The sequence below is a fragment of the Cryptotermes secundus genome, unplaced genomic scaffold (assembly GCF_002891405.2).
Source record: "Cryptotermes secundus unplaced genomic scaffold, Csec_1.0 scaffold1314, whole genome shotgun sequence".
Taxonomy (NCBI): domain Eukaryota; kingdom Metazoa; phylum Arthropoda; class Insecta; order Blattodea; family Kalotermitidae; genus Cryptotermes; species Cryptotermes secundus.
This window is the reverse complement of record NW_019720589.1, coordinates 370,389-389,461: the sequence shown is the minus strand read 5'-3', so window position 1 is coordinate 389,461 and position 19,073 is coordinate 370,389. Positions and strand designations below refer to the sequence as shown.

The 19,073-nt window shown below is 42.4% G+C and overlaps 1 protein-coding gene across 1 annotated transcript in view; it reads right to left on the bottom strand.

The window, feature by feature from the left end:
- Positions 1–18,263, bottom strand: part of LOC111870174 — a 41,875-nt gene extending 23,612 nt beyond the window's left edge. Inside the window, exon 1 of the mRNA XM_023862249.2 lies at positions 18,098–18,263. The gene's annotated coding sequence lies outside the window, so the exon portion shown is untranslated. The remainder of the gene's footprint in view (positions 1–18,097) is intronic.
- Positions 18,264–19,073: the final 810 nt, after the last annotated feature.

The following is a 19,073-nucleotide window of genomic DNA, read 5'->3' as shown; positions in this document are numbered from 1 at the left end:
ATAACAGCTCCTTACATAGCATCCATATACAATTATACATGATATCCCTGGGCGCTTAACAACATGGATCCACGAACTGTACAGCGACGTAGCTTAACACTACACTGGGCACTATAACTTTGAAACTTGGCATACACAATTTTTAATAACTTTTAATAATTTTTAATAATTTTAACACATCTTTCAATACTTCTAATATCTATAATAAAAGTCAGTATACTTGTCTAATATATTTTTAAATATATCCTTGATATTTGATAATTTAATTTCAGTACATATATTTAACTCGAGGCACAAATTCTCTATCATAGAATATGACACGTTGCACCAATATGGATCCATATTAGGGGTTCAGTGACCTATATGTGTTCTTATATCACTGACTGATGATGGTCTTATGAGACCGAAACATGTACGTAGCAAGAAATAAATATTCAGTTGTAAAATTGATTATAAATCACTTTGTTTTTGCGCTTACTAGGGGGTGGAGTCCAACTGGGTCCACTCGGCACGGCGGCCACTGATTGGCCTATTGTAACCTGCCTCGGGTGATTATGATGAGGGAGAATTTGGTGGAATGAAGATTGTCAGGTGAAACCGAAGTACTCGGAGAAAACCCGCCCCAGCGCCACTTTGTCCACCACAAATCCCACTTGACCAGATCCGGGATCGAACCCGGGAACCTAACCACATAAGTCTAAATGTAATATTTTATTCAAGCCATTAAGTAAAGCGATCGTAAGCTAATAACTATAGTGGATGAAATGTGTACACGGTAATGCTCGTATAACAAATGTGCAGAATAGCAATTTGTTTTTATGCTTTACCTAATCATGCTTACAATAATTCAGATTGCATCATTTCGAATGATATCAGACAATTTTCTGCTTGTTTCGCTTGGCTAGTTGGTTGAGGCATTATGCCGAAAGCCAGAAGGCCGCGGCTTCGAGTCCCGATGAATTGAATTTTTTCAATTTACTTAATCCTTCCAGACACACTATGGCCGTGTGGTTAACTCAGCTTCTAACCAACGGTGAAGATGGAGACGATATATTCTTCCGAAATATCAGCTGAATTTAACCAGACTACGCGGTATTACATCCAAGAGTACAGAACTCTTCAAAGATTGAGGGCGTTTTCAAACTGGTTATTGAGAGAATTATCTGGACCTATGCAAATTGGAATGACAGGAAGATGGAGAAAACTGCACATTCATAATTTGTACTTTCGACCAAATGCTACTAGGGTAATAGAATCTCGGAGAATGAGAGGAGCGGAGAATGTGGTAAGCACAAAAGAGACAATAAATGCCTACAAACTTTTTGTCGGAAAAACTTACAGATAGAAACCACTTGAAAGATTAGGCATGGAAAGTAGGATAATATTAAAACGGAATGTAAATTAGCATGGGAGAGTGTGGACTGGATTCATGTGGCTCAGAATAGGGACCAGCGGCGGGCTCCTGTGAACACAGTAATGGTTCTTCGAGTTAAATATAAGGTAGGAAATTTCTTGAGTAATTGAGGGAATATTATCTTCTCAAGGAGGGCTCTGCTGCATCAAGCTGGTTTGGTTAGTTATCAAGTTAGAAATCTGACGAGGCGATAAGTGTGCAAATGTAGTGTGAACAACATAAATAATCACACATAGTACTTTGATACACAATCTTAAAGAAATAGAAATGGAGAAAATGTTACCTGTCATGTAGAAATCTGTTGTTGGTTCTGCAGTATATGAATATGAAAAACGAGCGAAAAATTGAGAAAATAAACATAAATAAAATAACAGAAACCAGCACCAACGTGAATGCATTGTCGTCTTGTAAGCAGCTTGTCTTCTTAGAGCATGGGAACATTTAATTTATAAACAATGATAAAGGATACATCTGTCAGTGAGAAATCATTTTATTGACCTAGTGTCGTTGATTTTGTTGGAAGATGCAAGTGTGTGAAGGTGAGAGTGGTATTCAGACCTGGAACTGTGGGAGGAAGGCGATTTCAACAAGAAAGAATACAAAGGCCTCCCTAATTAACAAAGAAAAGTCGAGTTCATTCTTATCATTAGAAAAGAGACTGTTAAGTGAACAGAAAATATTACAAATGCTTACACTTGGTATGTCTTTTGTATTCCGGCTAATATCAACCACAAAGTAGAAGCATCAACGATCCTCTTGTTTATGGTCTTAATCTGTTCAATGGAAAATGAAAGTCTGTGTATTGAAAATTAAATTTTCACACTGAAGGCTGAGTTTTTACCCTACCTTCCTGAAGTAGGCTTCTGCGATCTCCATGCTTTCTGTGCGTCTAAGAGTGTTTGTGAATAGCCCTCTTCCCATTAACTTTTGAATGCCAGAAATAGTCTTTATGAAACTTGGTATGTATATCATGGCAGTTGAGCCTATTTCAATGGCGCAGTTCGTAAATCTATTTCATCAGCCTGTGTGTCTGTATGTGCATCCCCGCGTGTCGTTGCTAGGCAACGGCTCGGTAGACACGTTTCCGTCGCAAAGAATATACGCAACAACAGAAGAATTCTAAAATGTTGATTCTAAAGGGTTCTGACGATGGTGTATATCACATAGAATTACTGCGATTTTGGACTTTTTCCATCGTCCGGTATTCTAGAAAAGAGAAAACACGACATTTTGGAATCTGGATCTGCTTCTGTCCTCAGGTGAGAGGGGGAAGGCACCTACTCAGTTGGGCTCCTTAGATATTGCTAATCTTAATCACCGTGATTGAGATAACTCTTTCTGTGGGGTCCAACTGAGGGGGCGTCTTCCCCTTCTCACATGAGGACGGAAGCAGATCCAGTTTCCGAAATGTCGTGTTTTTCTGTTTTCTAGAATACCGGACGATGGGAAAAGTCCAAAGAACCCAGCAATTCTGTGCTCAAGAGAAGACTTGTTGGAGGCGTCCTTTTCTATACAGTTCGTGTTTTATCAAAGGAGAATCTTTGGGCCTGTGAATCCTCCACCGTTGCTAGGCATTTTTCTAGTAATGGATTTCGTAGTGTTTTTGAGTAACTGAATGTGATAAAAGACGGACGTTTAAAGCAAGGGACACAGATAGAATATACTGTATATGGTGGGCCGCGCCATAGCTCAAGCGGTTAGTCGCTGGCTTCCCACCACGGCGGCTCGGGTTCGATTCCGGGGTCTGGTCAAGTAGGGTTTGTGGTGGACAAAGTGCCGCTGGGGCAGGTTTTCTCCGAGTACTTCGGTTTCCCCTGCTAATCTAATCCACCAATTGCTCCACAATCACCCTCACCTATCATCTGGGGCTGGTACAATAGGCCAGAAGTGGCCGCAGTACAAGGGACTTAGTCCCACCCCACTAGCAATTAAAAAAAATACTGTGTATGGTAGAGATGGGATACGTAGGAACAGTTACTGATACTCGATACTGAAAGCGTCGTTAAGCAACTTAAAAAGAAGTAGTTAAACCATGTAAGGATGAAAGTATCAGGTGACAACTGAAGATACAATTACTACAAAATAAAATAAATGAACACGGACAAAACTGAATAAACAATTTGGATTCAATGACAGATGAGAATGCCAACATAAATTATACTGTGACATGACGCCTGAAAGCCGGAGTGGTCCATTGCTAGACAACGGCTCGCTACTATATCAACACATGTCCCCGGGGTAATGGATAGACGCGGAATAGTCTATTGCTAGGCAACGGCTCACTAAAGGGCATATCCGTGACAATGAATAGGCACGCAGTAATACACGAAATGTTGGAGATGGTGATTTATATTCGGTTCGCCTCTAGGTTGTGAAAGGGGGATATATAATTGATTCGAGAGTCAGATAAGAGCCTGTGTGGAGGCGGGATCGAATACCTCCACCGTGACCCTGCGATTCATAGGAGGCGACGAAAGGGGAAGTCTCAAATCTGAGACAGTAAATACGGTCTCGAGTCCCAAGGGACTAGGACCCGAGAAAGACTGCGCTGGCAAGACCAGTAGCAAGTAAAAAAGACAGACCCGTCATCTCGTTAGAGAGGGCGCCCCACAAAAACAAAATCATAACGTTCAACAGTAATAAATATCTGGTCATGAGCCTCTGACGGGGCTCGACACCAAGACTTATTGACTGACTGACCGTCAGTCGCAATGTGACTTGGACTTGGATTTGAGAGTTTAGTTCAGGATCTGGGGCTCATGACCAGATATTAATTATTACCGTTTGACAGTTACGGTCTTATTTTTGTTTTATTTTTGTGACGAGAGGACAGGTCTGTCTTTTGCATATTCTGCTGGCCCTTGCCAACGCGATTATTTTCGGGTCCGAGTCCCTTGGGATTCGCGACCATATTTTACTGTCTCAGATTTGAGACTTCCCTTTTCGTTGCTTCCTACGACTCGCAGGGTCACGGTGGAGATATTCCGACTGACGATCTCAAAGTCAAATGTGACTTTGACTTTGACTTGACTAGTTCAGGAGTTTAGTTTAGGCGGCAAACCGCCAGTCGTAAGGTAACTCACTCACTCATTAGTTCAGGAGAGTTCATTCGTCCTTAATGATCCGTAAGTGACCTATTCGTAAATCAGAACCAAGTCAACCACAGTGGAAGAAAAGACTCGTAGTCCAGTAAGGAATGGAGCGAATCTTAGGCAGTCATTGATTGTGAACTGTTATAATTGATCGTAATAGTAAATAAGTGCCAATAAATCAAATCATCACATTTAGAACCCGTTATAATTAGTCACGGAACCCTGGACACGTGACAATATGGTAAAAAATATACGGCGAAGCGAAGGAGTATTTTACAAAGGATGGAATGGATACATGAAGTCGGAACGGGTCTGTCTCCCTTCTCTGTGAAGGGAAGATGGATATATTTCATTACCTGTCTAATATATTTTGAACGGCTTGAAGCAGGATTTATGTCCGTTCGTTCGTCGTTGTTTTCAGTTTTCGGTGCAGTTTCTTTCGGGAGGTTGTAATTTCAATGACAGTGGTGCTACAAATATGACATACAACGTCGAACTATTTATGAAATTAACATAGTCGGTATAGCGACTGGCTACGGGCTGTACGACCGAGGAGTCGGGGTTCGAGTCCAGGTGGGGCCAAGAATTTTCTCTTCTCCACATCGTCCAGACCGGCTCTGGGGTCCACCCAACCTCCTATCCAGTGGGTACCGCGGGCCTTTTCCCAGGGGTTAAAGCGGCCGTGGCCTGAAACTAACAACTCACCTCCAACTAGCGCCGAGGTCAAGAAAATGTAGATCTATACATCCACTCCCTCATACGCCTTCATGGTGTAGTGCTTAATTAGTTGTGCACAAGAAAATTTATTAATATTTTGCTTACATAATTCCTTAATTTCGCGGAATAAAATAACTGCTCGATATGGAACGAAGGAAGGGCGTAAAGTTATTTTCAGATCTCCATAAGAAAGGGTGAGACGGAGACAGCATGGGAAAAGTAATGAAATGCCATGTCCAACAAGCCTCTGTATATACTTCAGGTTCAGGGAACTGCGCTGCGTACATTTTAATAATCAGAATTATCTTTGCAGGACGCTGGTAGGAAAACTACTTTATATTCTTCGAAATTTCCTTCTACAGTTTCCGACTTCTTTTAGATTCTTAGTCGCTGTTCCATATTTGTAACTCACTCAATTTTTATAAAAACTGACATGGATCTTTCAATTTAAATTTTCACTATTTTACACTACACCACTGAATAAATTTCGGCATTATTATGAGAGATCAGTCTCAGTATATGTCGACTCTCTACAGTAGCGATTCTGAACAGCGAAGATCAGCAGATGTGCTGCGGGAGATTAGGGAAATTTCGAAAAGAAGCGGGAAAAATTTGAGGAATAAAATAATCTTCGAAATCCATGATTAAAATTATTTTCAGAAAAAAACAATGATTAGAATTTTAGCTATTGAACTTTTAAACATAACCTTATTACTCGCTTTTAATGACAAAATCTCTTCTTATAACAGTCGATGGTGTGCCTTGACAACTTTAGCTCCTTGTTCGGTATGCTGTAAATTTAAAAATGTTGAAAATCTCTGCTCTATAATCTCGATAATCTTATCGTCTTAAAAATGATTCAGCATAAGTGTTCAAATTGCCATATTAATGTTTATATTTTTAATTTGTTTGAAACTTTATTTTCAATATGATGGAGGCATATATTTAACATAACAAGGGATATTTTACAGTGCAATATCCCTGTCACCGACAAGGTCTATCAACGCCAATTATTGGTCAGTAATCGTAAAGAGAGCCGGTCACGGTAGCCGAGCGGTCTGAGGCATGTACTGTCTTCGCTCGCTTGGAAACCGGGATCGTGGGTTCGAATCTCACTCAGGGCATGCATGTTTAGTTTGTGTGTGTGCGTTTTTCTGTGTCTATGTATAGGTAGAGGCCTTGCGACAAGCTGATAACCCGCCCAAGGAGTCCTACCGAATGTGTAAGATCTAGAAAAACCGAAGTGAACGGAGAAGTTCATGGAGGTAGGCCTAGGCCCACTGGGGCTATAGTGCTAAGGAAAAAAAATCGTAAAGGAGAAACTGGAGCATATCTTTTCATTATTGTTACATATAAAAAGGGACAAGAAATGTCACGAAGAAAACCTGATCTCTGTCTGAACGCATATGTGTTTCGTATAATATTCTCTTTCCGTAATTTGGAAAATATTGTAACGTGTACACCCATTGCTAGGCAACGGGTCGGTAAACACATTCCCGCAACACAAGCTCTCAACAACAGGACATCCATTACTAGATAACGGACTGGTAGACGCGCGTTCTGCAGAACAGAAGTCGGTGTTTTCCGTGGGGTCCGTGCGTGGTGATTATAAGCAGTGTTCGGCGGGACAGTAGAAGCCAGTAGTAGTGAGAGAAAAGTCCAATCAGAATCGAGTGAATCCTAAGCAGTCCTGGAAGAAGTGTTCGGCTGTAGATTTATTGTGAATTATTGTAAATTGTTGTGATTACGAGTGATTGTACAAGGAGTGATTAAGAATTCTAATTACCAATTCAAACCCCGTCTTATAAGTCACATATTTGGGTGACAATATCATAGCTCCCCCTCGTTGGTGTCTCCGCCTTATCGTGGTGAGGGGACCAAGGACCCTGAGAGCTATACCAGCGGTAGCGTAGCTACTGGCAGGGCCTCCCTTGCTGGACAGGTCAAAGGGTAGGCATCAGACGAAGAGAGACACCAAAAACTGATGCCGGAAGCAGCGTCATCAGCAGCGACTTGAAGCACAGAGCAAATGATGCTCGAGATGGTTCAAGTTCGTATAGCAACAGGCGTGACCAGAGTGGTTTGAACGGCTGCTGTACTGCGATGTGGAAAGCAAATGGAAAAACTACCACATTATCACTTTTCCTGGATAGTCTCTTTCCAAAAACAGAAGATCGCATTAAGTGGAGGAACTGTTTTGGAAGAGACTGTGGACCTGTCGTCTGACAAATTACGGATGAATGAATGATCATAGCTCGAAAATAATTTCCGTATACATTTCACAGGTAATCTACACAGACTCCGCATTCGCTTAAGGGATGACCACGATATTTATGGCTGTAGTGAGGCTGATACAGGAACTGAATTGGCTGAAGAGAGAAACACGTATCGCAAATACCGATCATGGCCTACTCGATTCTTAGTTCTGGTAACGAAGCGAAAGTCTTTGTCGAAAGCTAAGAAAGCGCTTCCCTTACGGACGCAAGTTAATTGTCAAAGTAGAGTTGACTTCTGCTGGAATGCATGGGAAAAAATCGCGAGGATGAAGAGGCGGTAATAGAAGTTCCATCTAAACATGGTTTATTGTATATATTTATAAATTGCTGTATGTTTCGGTCACGGAGGCCATCTTCAGGCAGCTGCTACATTTATTAGTGCTTGCTGCGAATCTGTACAGTGCCCATTGTTTACATATTGATTCGTGGTAAAATGCGCTGCGTGGATGGAGTCACATTTCACATTTGCCAGCAGATCCACTACCGAGGCGAAGATTGACATACGACAATAACTTTGTTGTCTCGTAGCTGAACCCACTTGAAATTAAGAGAAGGCATGTAGGGATAGAGCCGGTAACAGTGGCGGCGAGGTCTAGGGCATGAACTGTCTTCGCTCGCTCGGACGCTGGGATCGTGGGTTCGAATCCAACTCAGGGCATGGATGCTTGGTCTGTGTATGCGTTTATGCTGTGTTTGTGTTGTCCTGTGTTTCGGTAGCGGCCTTGCGACGGGCTGATCACTCGTCCTAGGAGTCCTGCCGTCTGTGAAAAATGATTACGGAACTGAATAAGAGGCCTGAGCCCTGAATGGTCTGGAAGAGCCATTGATAAAATATAAGGATAGAATTTACTCATATATGTTTTATGATGAAGAATATTACGTTTTTGTGAGATGTCACACCAACTGTTCTCGTAGATGTTTATAGGCATTTCGGAAGAATGTACTAGTTTCATATTCAGGGTCGAACAGCGAGCCCAAGCAAGCTTGTCTGGTTTATTTTTCTACTCTTCAGATGTTTACCGATGTTTCGGAGGAATGCACTGTTTCGATCTTCAAGGTTGAAAAGTAAGTTAAAGCCAAGGTGCTTGGCTCAATCTTCGACCCTGAAGGTGAAGATAATACTGTGGTGTATTGGCTCTATGCAGGAACTGTTGAGCCACAATGGCCTCGGGTCACGCGCGCAACGTGAGAGTTGCGGATTGTATCGGCGCGTTGCTAGGCAACAACTCTGTGAAAGCTTGGATAGCGCAACAGGAAGTGCAAGTGACGTCACATACCCCCACTCATCCCGTTACTACGCGACGCTAGCTAAACACCCCTCCCCGCTAGGCTCTGACGTCACGCAACAGTAGGGCGTCCATTGCTAGGCAATGCGTGGGTAGACACCTGACAACAGTAGGAGGCGACGAAGAGGGAAGTCTCAGATCTGAGACAGTAAAATATGGTCTCGAGTACCAAGGGACTCGGACCCGAGAAAGACTGCGCTGGCAAGAACCAGCAGCATATACAAAAGACAGACCCGTCCTCTCGTCAGAGAGGGCGCCCACAAAAAACAAGACCAAAACTGTCAAACAGTAATAAATATCTGGTCATGAGCCCCAGGAGGGTGCTCGACACCAAGACTTACTGACTGACTGGCCGTCAGTCGCAATGTGACTTTGACTTTGACTTGATTCATGAGTATTGAGGATGGAGTACTTGGGAGTTCGTAGAAGACCTATGAAGATTTAAAGTGTGATTTAGAAGACTTTCTGTGTGCGACGCAGCAGTGGACTTTAAGGTGTATGTAAGTTAGCGATAGAGCTATATTAGAGTGTAATCAAGAGAGTGCGTGTAACCAAGCTGTCAATAAATCCAATCATCCGAACTATAACCCGTCATTTCGTCACGCGTACCTCCTACACGTGACAATACATTCCACCGAAATGTCTCTAAATAGCTGCTAGACTGACCGACCGCCTCTGTGGTCTAGTGGTCAGAGTTCTTAGCTACAAATCGAGAGGTCCTGCGTTCGATTCCCGGCGCTACAAGATTTTCTGAGAAGTAGTGGGTCTGGAACGGGATCCACTCAACCTCGTGGCATAATTGAGGAGGTGCTTCAAGGAAATAGCGGTTCCGGTCTAGAAAACTAAGATTAACGGCCGTGGGGATCCGTTGCGCTGACCACGCGAAACCCTCTACTCGCTAAAGTTGGCACTAACTTCGCCGACAAGCGGCTGTCGCTCGGTCGGTATAGTTCGCTTGCTGACTACAGGCCACGGAGTATCTGCTAGACTATACGGTGTAAAATCCGAGAATATACTAATCTTCACCGCCGTAAGAACTTCAGACCTGAATTGTTTTGTGGTCTTCATGGAGATGTGAATGCAGGGTGCTGTATAAGCTTACACTGCCGTAGCAATGCATAGCGGTGCGTGTCAAGGGTTCACTGTGGCTACTCTCTAAGTTTCAGATTAGATCTCTAAGGCATGATTTCGTGAATTGTTCTGTGTTGACATCTCTTAGGCGCCCGTTTTTAAAAGAATAAACAGTCTAAATCTTTGTAATATAATTCACGTTCCACGATAAATACTAACTGCACGCCATGTGAGTGATCAAGATTCACATAATATAAAAATACACCGAAACAGAACACTGCTCGCTCGTTCATGGCATGCTATAAAGGCCTGCTTTCTTACAATATAGCAATATATGGTAGGGCCAATCAGAAGTGACGTAATTTCGCAGGTTCTGTAATTAATATGATTGCAAAAAGTTTATTTGTCCCATCATTAGGATTACTTTACCTTTCGAACGAGGTGGTTCTGCACCTATTTAGGTGTTTCCATTTATTTTCTTTTTCAGCCGGACGACGGCGCTTATAGAACTCCTTATGTGTAATACGTGTGATCCATTTCTGTACATCACTGTATATTCGGAGTTCTAGGGTTTGTTGTTATAGCTGTCAAAACAAAAATGTTGACGATTTTAAATGGCTGCCGTTTTGTATATCGTAAAAGAGTTAACTTAAGTGAAATTAGATATATTTTGAAGATATATTATTATACGAAATTTTCATGACGTTAGTACTGATCCCGTCTCACTAGACACTCGTATCACGGGGTGAGGCTGCTGTTCTATGGAAGTAAATTAAGGAATACATGCCTAGGCGGCGCCATATCTCAAGCGGTTAGTCGCTGGCTTCTCACGCGGCAGCCCGGGTTCGAGCCCGGGTTTGATCAATTGGGATTTGTGGGGGAGAAAGTGGCGCTGAGGCAGGTTTTCTCCGAATACTTCGGTTTCCCCTGCCAATCTTCATTCCACCAAATTCTCCATGATCATAATCACCCGGGGCAGGCTACAATAGGCCAATCAGTGACCGACGTGCCGAGTGGACCCAGTTGGACTCCACCCCCCCCCCTCCCCTGTTATGCGAATTAAACAAAAAATACATGCCTATAGTGGTCTCTTGTGGCACGAAGTTTGCGCCAAGTTAAGTTAAAACCGCTCAGTTGATTGAATAGTTAGCGAAAGGGATATTATTATCCCATAAGCCTGTACTGAATTTCCTTATGAAATACCAGGAATAGGCTGGTATGTAAATTATAAGATTATTCATTAACAATGATTTTGTTTGTATTGAAAATCGTTATTGCTGACATTTGTCTACTGGAATTGCAACAAAGCTCATTTAATAAAATATTGATTGTACTACTATTCATCTTGCGGGCTGGAAATAGTTTTTTAGATTTTCCGATTTTTCTTCTGTGCTGCTTTGTAAATAGGGCAACCCTACAGTGGGTACTATGAAGTGACGTCACAGAACCAGTACTCCCACGTTGAGTCGTATAGTGCCGGCGGTTGCTGAAATGAAGTGAGGTCATGAACTTTCGACCCCGAACATTGCATTATCGGTTTCTGGGACCGCCTTTGTGGTCAGATGGTCAGAGTTCCTGGCCACAGAACCAGAGGTCTCAGGTTCGATTCCCGACCCTACCAGATTTTCTGAGAAGTAGTGAGTCTGGAACGGAGTCCAGTCAGCCTCGTGAGTATAGTTGAGGAGCTGTTTCAAGGAAACAGCGGCTCCGGTCTAGAAAACTGAGAATAACGTCCGTGAGGATCCGTTGCTCTGACCACATGACACCCTCTATCCGCAAAAGTTGGCACTAACTTCGCCGACAAGCGGCGGTTGCTCGGTTGGTATAGTTCTCTTGCGGACTACAGGCCACGGAATTTTTCGTTTTTTTTTGTATCCAATTATTTACAATTTAAATGCATCTTTCGTATTTATATTTATTGTTCCCGACGTTTCGGAGGTACATCCTGTCTCAATATTCAGTGTCGAAATATGGAAAGTGGGAGAGTTTCTGCGTATATATGTGTATATATATGTATTGTTAATATTTCGAAAGAGCCACTGGAAGGGCGGAAGAGTAGGGCTGGTGATCTTTTATTGCTAGTGGGGTGGGACTAAGTCCGTTGTACTGCGGCCACTTCTGGCCTATTGTACCAGCCTCAGATGTTAGGTGAGGGTGATTGTGGAGCAATTGGTGGAATGAAAATTGGCAGGGGAAACTGAAGTACTCGGAGGAAACCTACCCCAGCGCCACTTTATCCACCACAAATCTCACTTGACCCACCCGCCGCGGTGGGAAGCCAGCAGCTAACCGCTTGAGCTATGGCGCAGCCCAGGGCTGGTGTTCCGTCCGAGCCAATAGGGACAAGAGCTGACAGAGCTCTGAAAGGAAAGAAATGGCCATTTTAATGTCATGCCCGGTGAGCAATTTCATCGGTGACTGCTTCGGCACACCAATTGCCGATGGTTTTTGGTGCATTCGATGGCCCTAAAAATGGCAGTTCCTTTCCATTCACAAATCTCCCGATCCACAAGTCAATGGACAGGGAGGATCACCAGCCCACACTCTCCCCCCCTTCCCCCAGGTCTTTCGAAATGTAAGCTATGCAGACATAAAAAATCACCCATCCTATATTATTCGACCTTGAAAATGGAGGAAACATGTAGCCCTACTTCCGAAACGTCGGCAACATTGCTCATATCCACAAAGTCTAAACACCGTAGAACTGAAGGTTTCTGTCTTGCGGGATATAACTCCGAGTCGTTCGGGGAAATACAACCCACGTTCGCAAGATATACGATGGCCTCCAGTCTCGGAGTCGAAGAGTAAGCCATGCAAGAAACCAGCACGAAGCAGGCAGCAAGCAGACCAAATCGCGTGCGGAAAACCTTGTGTTTCTCCGATAAAAAATTATTTCCTGTTCATCTGTGGCCCACTTTACTGCAGGACGGTTGACTTAATTTGCCAGCATACACCAAAAATATTTTATATGGAGCGGAATTAATTAAAATAATAAAATATTATTAAGTTTTTATAAAAAACATGAATATTATAGGACCTATCGTATTTATGTGTTATATACATACAAGCCATTATAAAATAAGCTTGGCAACAGTGCAACCAACTAAGGACTTAGTGTTCTTTGGGAAAGAAATAACGTGACCAAGTTGAAAGACCTGAAATGCTTTGCAGCACACACTTTAAAGTGTGTTATTTTTTCGTAAGAATTTTCTCAAGAAACTGTTTACACACAATATTAAAGGTTTGACTAATTTGTATAATTCGAACGTTTCCCTTTCTCATGCCTTACATCACTGTAATGGAGATTTATAACATTTCAGTCTGGATCACGCGAATGAGCTAGAAGTGCCACACGAAACTTTTGTATCTGTGTCCTTCTACGTTCAGGTTGAAAGTCTGTGGTGACTGTCATTATATGGTCCACTGATTTAACTATTTTCAAACAGCTTCGTTTTCACTCATCGGAGACGCTTACGTCAGTTGCCTATTGGAATTGCCACACGAGATAAGTCATGGCATTAGCGGACCAATAGATGCCAATCATGAAGGCCGGAAGTGTAATCTTTACAGAGAAGCACATTGAGTGGAACGAAATGTGGACTGTTACGTAAATTTCAGAAAATCAGAATCTCCTGACAGTGCCTGTGGTAGGCAGATATACTAAATTCCGCGATATTCATGAAATAAAGTAGTCTTTAGCCACGAAATTGGGTAGGTTTAGCACATATGAAAGTATCTGCAATTAATAAGAGAATAAAAAGTATATGGTTGGGGTAAACCTATCGAGGAAAGATGAAGTATTCTTGAATCACAAGAATGACTTGCGATTATGAACTCGAAAGATATCGTCACAATACAGAGACTTGACACCTCCATGAATGAGATAGAGCAGCCTATTTTAACACTTCCATAAGCATTAGGTTATACCAGTATTACAAAAAACAAACTCCGTGGCTTTAGTAAGCAAGGGTACTATACCGACCGAACGACCGCCGCTTGTCGGCGAAGTTAGTGCCAACTTTAGCGGATAGAGAGTGTCGCATGGTCAGCGCAACGGATCCCCACGGCCGTTAATCTCGGTTTTCTAGACCAGAGCCGCTACTTTTCCATTCAAGTAGTTCCTCAATTATCCTCACGAGGTTGAGTGGACCCCGTTCCAGAACCACTACTCAGAAAATCTTGTAGCGCCGGGAATCGAACCCGGGACCTCTGGATCTGTGGCCAGGAACTCTAACCACTAGACCACAAAGGCGGTCATACAAATATTGTGTTGGGATATATCAATTTTCCGAGGAATAAAGATAATCGACATCCCGTCCTGTGACAGGCTGCCATGTTCTGAAAAATTTATTATTTTTACATGCTTTTTCACAAGCCTACGGAGCACTAATTTTGTCTCTCCGCCTGTCTATATCCAGTAAACAACTTCAGAACCGCTTGGCAGATATTCATGAAATTGATATTCGGGAATATTATCAGAAACTCTCCAGCCATTTTAATTTTCATTTAGATCGAACAATTTGAACGACCACTTACGCGAAGGCCTACGTAAGTTTCTGTCCATATTTAGAGCGAACTCGCTAAAATTGTTAGCAAGTAAAGTGTTTTGGACAAAAGTTGTGGAGAAAAATTAAGCACTTATTTTGTTCAGTACAATTTTGCCATACGTCTTACTGTTTTCTAGATAAGCAAGGGAGATGCTATACAAACATTTCAGAACTCACTTCCTTTTATCAATCCGAAATAACCTCCTGACCACAATTGTAGCAAATAGAACAAAATAAAAATAAAAGAAAGCCTTTGTTAAGCTTAGACTGCACTGAAGTCATATTCTTATTATTTTATGTATGTAGGGATCTATTACATTATTAATTTGAAGTGTATATTAAATCATTTATATGTAATACTAATAATATCTGGGGCTTTAGTCCGCAAGCGAACTATACCAACCGAGCGGCTGCCGCTTGTCGGCTAAGTTAGTGCCAACTTTAGCGGATAGAGGGTGTCGCGTGGTCAGCGCAACGAATCCCCATAGTCGTTAATCTCGTTTTTCTAGACCGGAGCCGCTACTTTTCCATGCAAGTAGCTCCTCAGTTATCCTCACGAGGCTGAGTGGACCCCGTTCCAGACCCACTACTTCTAAAAAAAAATCTGTTAGCGCCGGGAATTGAACCGGGGACTTCTGGATCTGTAGCTGGAACTCTGACCACTTGACCACAGAAGCGGTCAACTAATTTATATATATTTAATTTAAATTTAGCGTGTGTAAAAATTATTATTGAAATCTCAATACTAACTGCTTATCCCTTAACAAAGGGATATATATCTGCATTATCGCCAGTTTCATACGTATTAACTAAGTAGTTGCATATGAATTTAATGCTTGTTTATTAGGCACGTATGGGAGGAGTTCATCGTATTTTTAAATACACTGCATCCAAAAAATAATGGTAAGGTTTTGGAAGGCTCTCTCTCCAGATACACAAAAGACAACACACTAAATTGTGTACCTTTATATCCTTGCACTCAAACAGTTCCGCAATAATTTCTTAGTGCAGCATTTCCTGAAAGAAATTTGGCAGGGGTGGTTAAATTCTGTGACCACCAAGAGTCCTGATTTGACACAGCTAGATTTTTTTGTAGGGGGGGCTATGTGAAAAATTGAATTTATACGAGTATGTAACAAATTCGTCGGTCACGGTAGCCGAGCGGTCTAAGACATGTACTGTCTTCGCTAGCTTGGAAACCGAGATCGTGGGTTCGGATCCCACTCAGGGCATGGATATTTAGTTTGTGTGTGTGCGTTTTTCTGTGTTTGTGTACAGGTAGAGGCGTTGCGACGAGCTGATCACCCGCCCAAGGAGTCCTACCGAAGTGAACGGAGAAGTTCATGGAGGTAGGCCTAGGCCCACTGGGGCTGTAGTGCCAAAAAAAAAAATGTAAGAAATTCGAGTCTTGAATCGGTTGAAGCAAGAATGAGAGAACCTCTGAGTAATAGAGAGACGCTAGAGCGTGTGTGGCTGCAAGTGGAATATCGCTCAGACTTGTACTGGGTCATGAACGATGCACCTGTCGGAGATTACTAATTACGTTCGAAAGTACTGGAGGCACGCTTTAAAGCAAAATATTAATTTCTTCAATTTGTTTCTCATTTTTCTGAATATTGGTTCTCGAAACCACACCATTATTTTTCGAACCCCCTCCCAGACTCATCGAGACAGTAGGTTTCGAGGGCGGCCGGAACATGAAACCAACTGTTCATCTTCTTCTCGTGCAAAGTTAAGAATGCGTGGAGATATAGGCCTATCGCTACATTGCGATAAGTCTTCATAAATTGGTGTTTAATTAAGAAACTTTTATGCCGTACTGATGTAGCGCAGTTGGTATAGCGACTGGCTACTGGCTGGACGGCCGAGGGGTCGGAGTTCGAGTCCCGGTAGAGGCATGATTTTCTCCTTTCCAAGTAGTCCAGATCGGTTCTGGGGCCCAACAAATCTCCTATGTAATTGATAAGGGAGTCTAATTCCCCGGGTGTAAAGAGGTCCGGGAGTGAAGCCAGCCACTCACCTCCAACTAGGACCGAAATGAAGAACACATGGCTCTATACATCCACGCCCCCATACGCCTTCGTGGCCTAGTGCTTAATTAGTCAAGCACAGGGACAACTTTACCTTTACTTCAATTACTTACAGGAATAGAGGAGTCGGGATAGCGGAGTCGGCATAGCGAGTGGCTACGGGTTGGACGACTGAGGGGTCGGATTTCGAGTCCTAATAGGGTAAAAAATTTTCTCTTCTCCACGTCGTCCAGACCGGCTCTGAGGCCTACCCAGCCTCCTGTCTAATGTATATCGGGGGCCCTTTCCCCGGGGGTAAAGCGGCAGGGAACTGAAGCTGACCACTCACCTCCGTCTAGTGCTGAGATCAAGAAAATTTGGGTCTATATATCCACTCTCCCATACGTTTCCATGGCGTAGTGCTAAATTAGGCAAGCAGTGCTACAACTTTACCTTTCATATATTTCGATTTATTAAGATCGTCATCATGTTTTTATGAATTACATATGTCAATACTGAATTATTAAAATTTATTTATTTTTTACGTTTACCCGCAATATAGTTTTATACAGGGTCTATGTCCACATAAGCGTCTATATTTGCGAGGTTCCAGCCTACTGTCTATGTTAAGTGGGTCTCTTTTCACCACGACTTGCCGTGTCTTCTAGTTTCAGATGGAGGAGACGACCCCACATGGTCAGTAGCTGCGAATAAACAACCGCGGATAGTCACAAAGGGTTGTTGTACTCCTGCTTGGGATTAAGGCGAGGCACTAAACATCTAGTATGTTATGAAAAGTTTCACAGGGATTGTAAATGGTTCTTGGGAACATGGTACTGGACCTTCGAGTTCTTGATAACGTGGGAAATTCCTTGATCTACTGAGCAACATTGTCCCTTTCCTGAGACGTATTTGATACAAGGACGTTTCGGGATTTGCTGCATTTCTGCCTTCAGGTGGTCGGTTGCTATTACGTTAACATATTTTTTTTTGTCCCTAGATCTCGTTTTTAGATTGAGATAATTAATTAATTTCACGCTTCGGCCACCTTATCCGTTTGGACAGAGTCCCCGAAATCCATAAAATGGGAGAATGAGTGAGTCCCAGGGTAAATCTGAACTTAGTGGAAAAGGGGAACAATTCCTGCTTTTCTCCGGGTTACAATTCCGGCCAACCAGTCCGTGGTCACTCTCCTGACTGAGTTATCCTATTCCGAATTAGAGAAGGTTTAGGGATTAGCACCCCTGGTTTGTTTTCCTTTCGTTCCTGGTTCGAATATCGGCCAGAAGAACTGTTATCGTAACTGAGGATTCTTTCTTGTTACCTTTTATCCTTCTTACAGGCGACTGATGCAATAATACTTTGACATAGGAGACAAGTTGCTTTAACTACTTCCATATTTATTTGTTAATTATTAGATTTCCTATTAATTGTTACTTAGCCAGTGCAGATGTCACGCATCTTTGAATAAACCAAACTCATCAAAGAGACTTATATTTATGCTAGTAGCTTAACAGATGCAACGTATAGCAAATGCAGACTTTGTTAATTTAATTTAAGAACCCCCATTTGTAATTAAATTCTACAAACGCCATTGTATGATGTACTGCTAAACTTTATTCCCATATTTGTAGCACTGGTTCTGAAGAGAGAGGTCTATGTAAAATAGTTAACAATGAACTTACCTTCCGTCAATTGCAACAGTTAGTAATTCCATAAAACATTAGCGTTGATTCACGTCTTGTGGCACAATGAATGATTCAACACACGTTAGTCGGAACTGGACGGTCGTTGTCTGTAGCCTCTGACTGCTACACTAACTGGAGTTGCTATCAGCTGTGAGAACCGCCATTCTCCTCCTCTCTCTGTCTGTCTCTACCTGTACGGCGACATGGCGGTCCAGATACAGTGTGTTCACCTGTGAGGTGGGCGTATCCCTAGCTACATTTGGAAGGATGGTTGCTGCATTTCATAACCGTAAACTAAGCTTTTTCACTGACAATGTACTTATTAAGAATTTATAAAGGTAAAAAAGAAGGTACATTTATCCCTGTACATATACGGTTTAGCACTATGCTGTGAAAGCATATGGGGGAATGGAAGTATGTTTCTACCGTTCTTAACCTTGACACTAGTTGGAGGTTAGTAGTCAGTTTAAGGCCCCTCCGCATTACCTCCGGTGCACATTGGAGGCTGGGTGGTCACTGCCTGAAGAAGAGCTAAATGACTTGACCTTGCCGGAAGTCGGATACCGATAGTCCAGCTCGTAACCTAGTCGCAATGCCCACTGAGCTATCCCGCTTCCTCTTAAGAACGTATTCGGAATCATAAATTAAGGTGGTTAAACCAAGTAAATATTTCTTATTGTCGGCTATGACGATCTGGTGGAGTAGCAGAAAACTCATTTTGACTCACAGACTGCTGAAATCTAGACTAGTAGTGCTCTAAATCAAATTTCTGATGCGAAGAACGCCTAGAAGAATTTCTTTTTTGAAGGAGACATGTCATGGTGAAGAGATATAAGCAGTGTTTCATGTAAAACTTAAAAATATTCTGTGTGTGGTTTGTAACAGTTCATAAAAATCCAACAGGTGTAGTCATGTAATGTACTGTGATGTGGCATAATATGGAATTGCGTGTAGTATAGGCCTGATATAATAC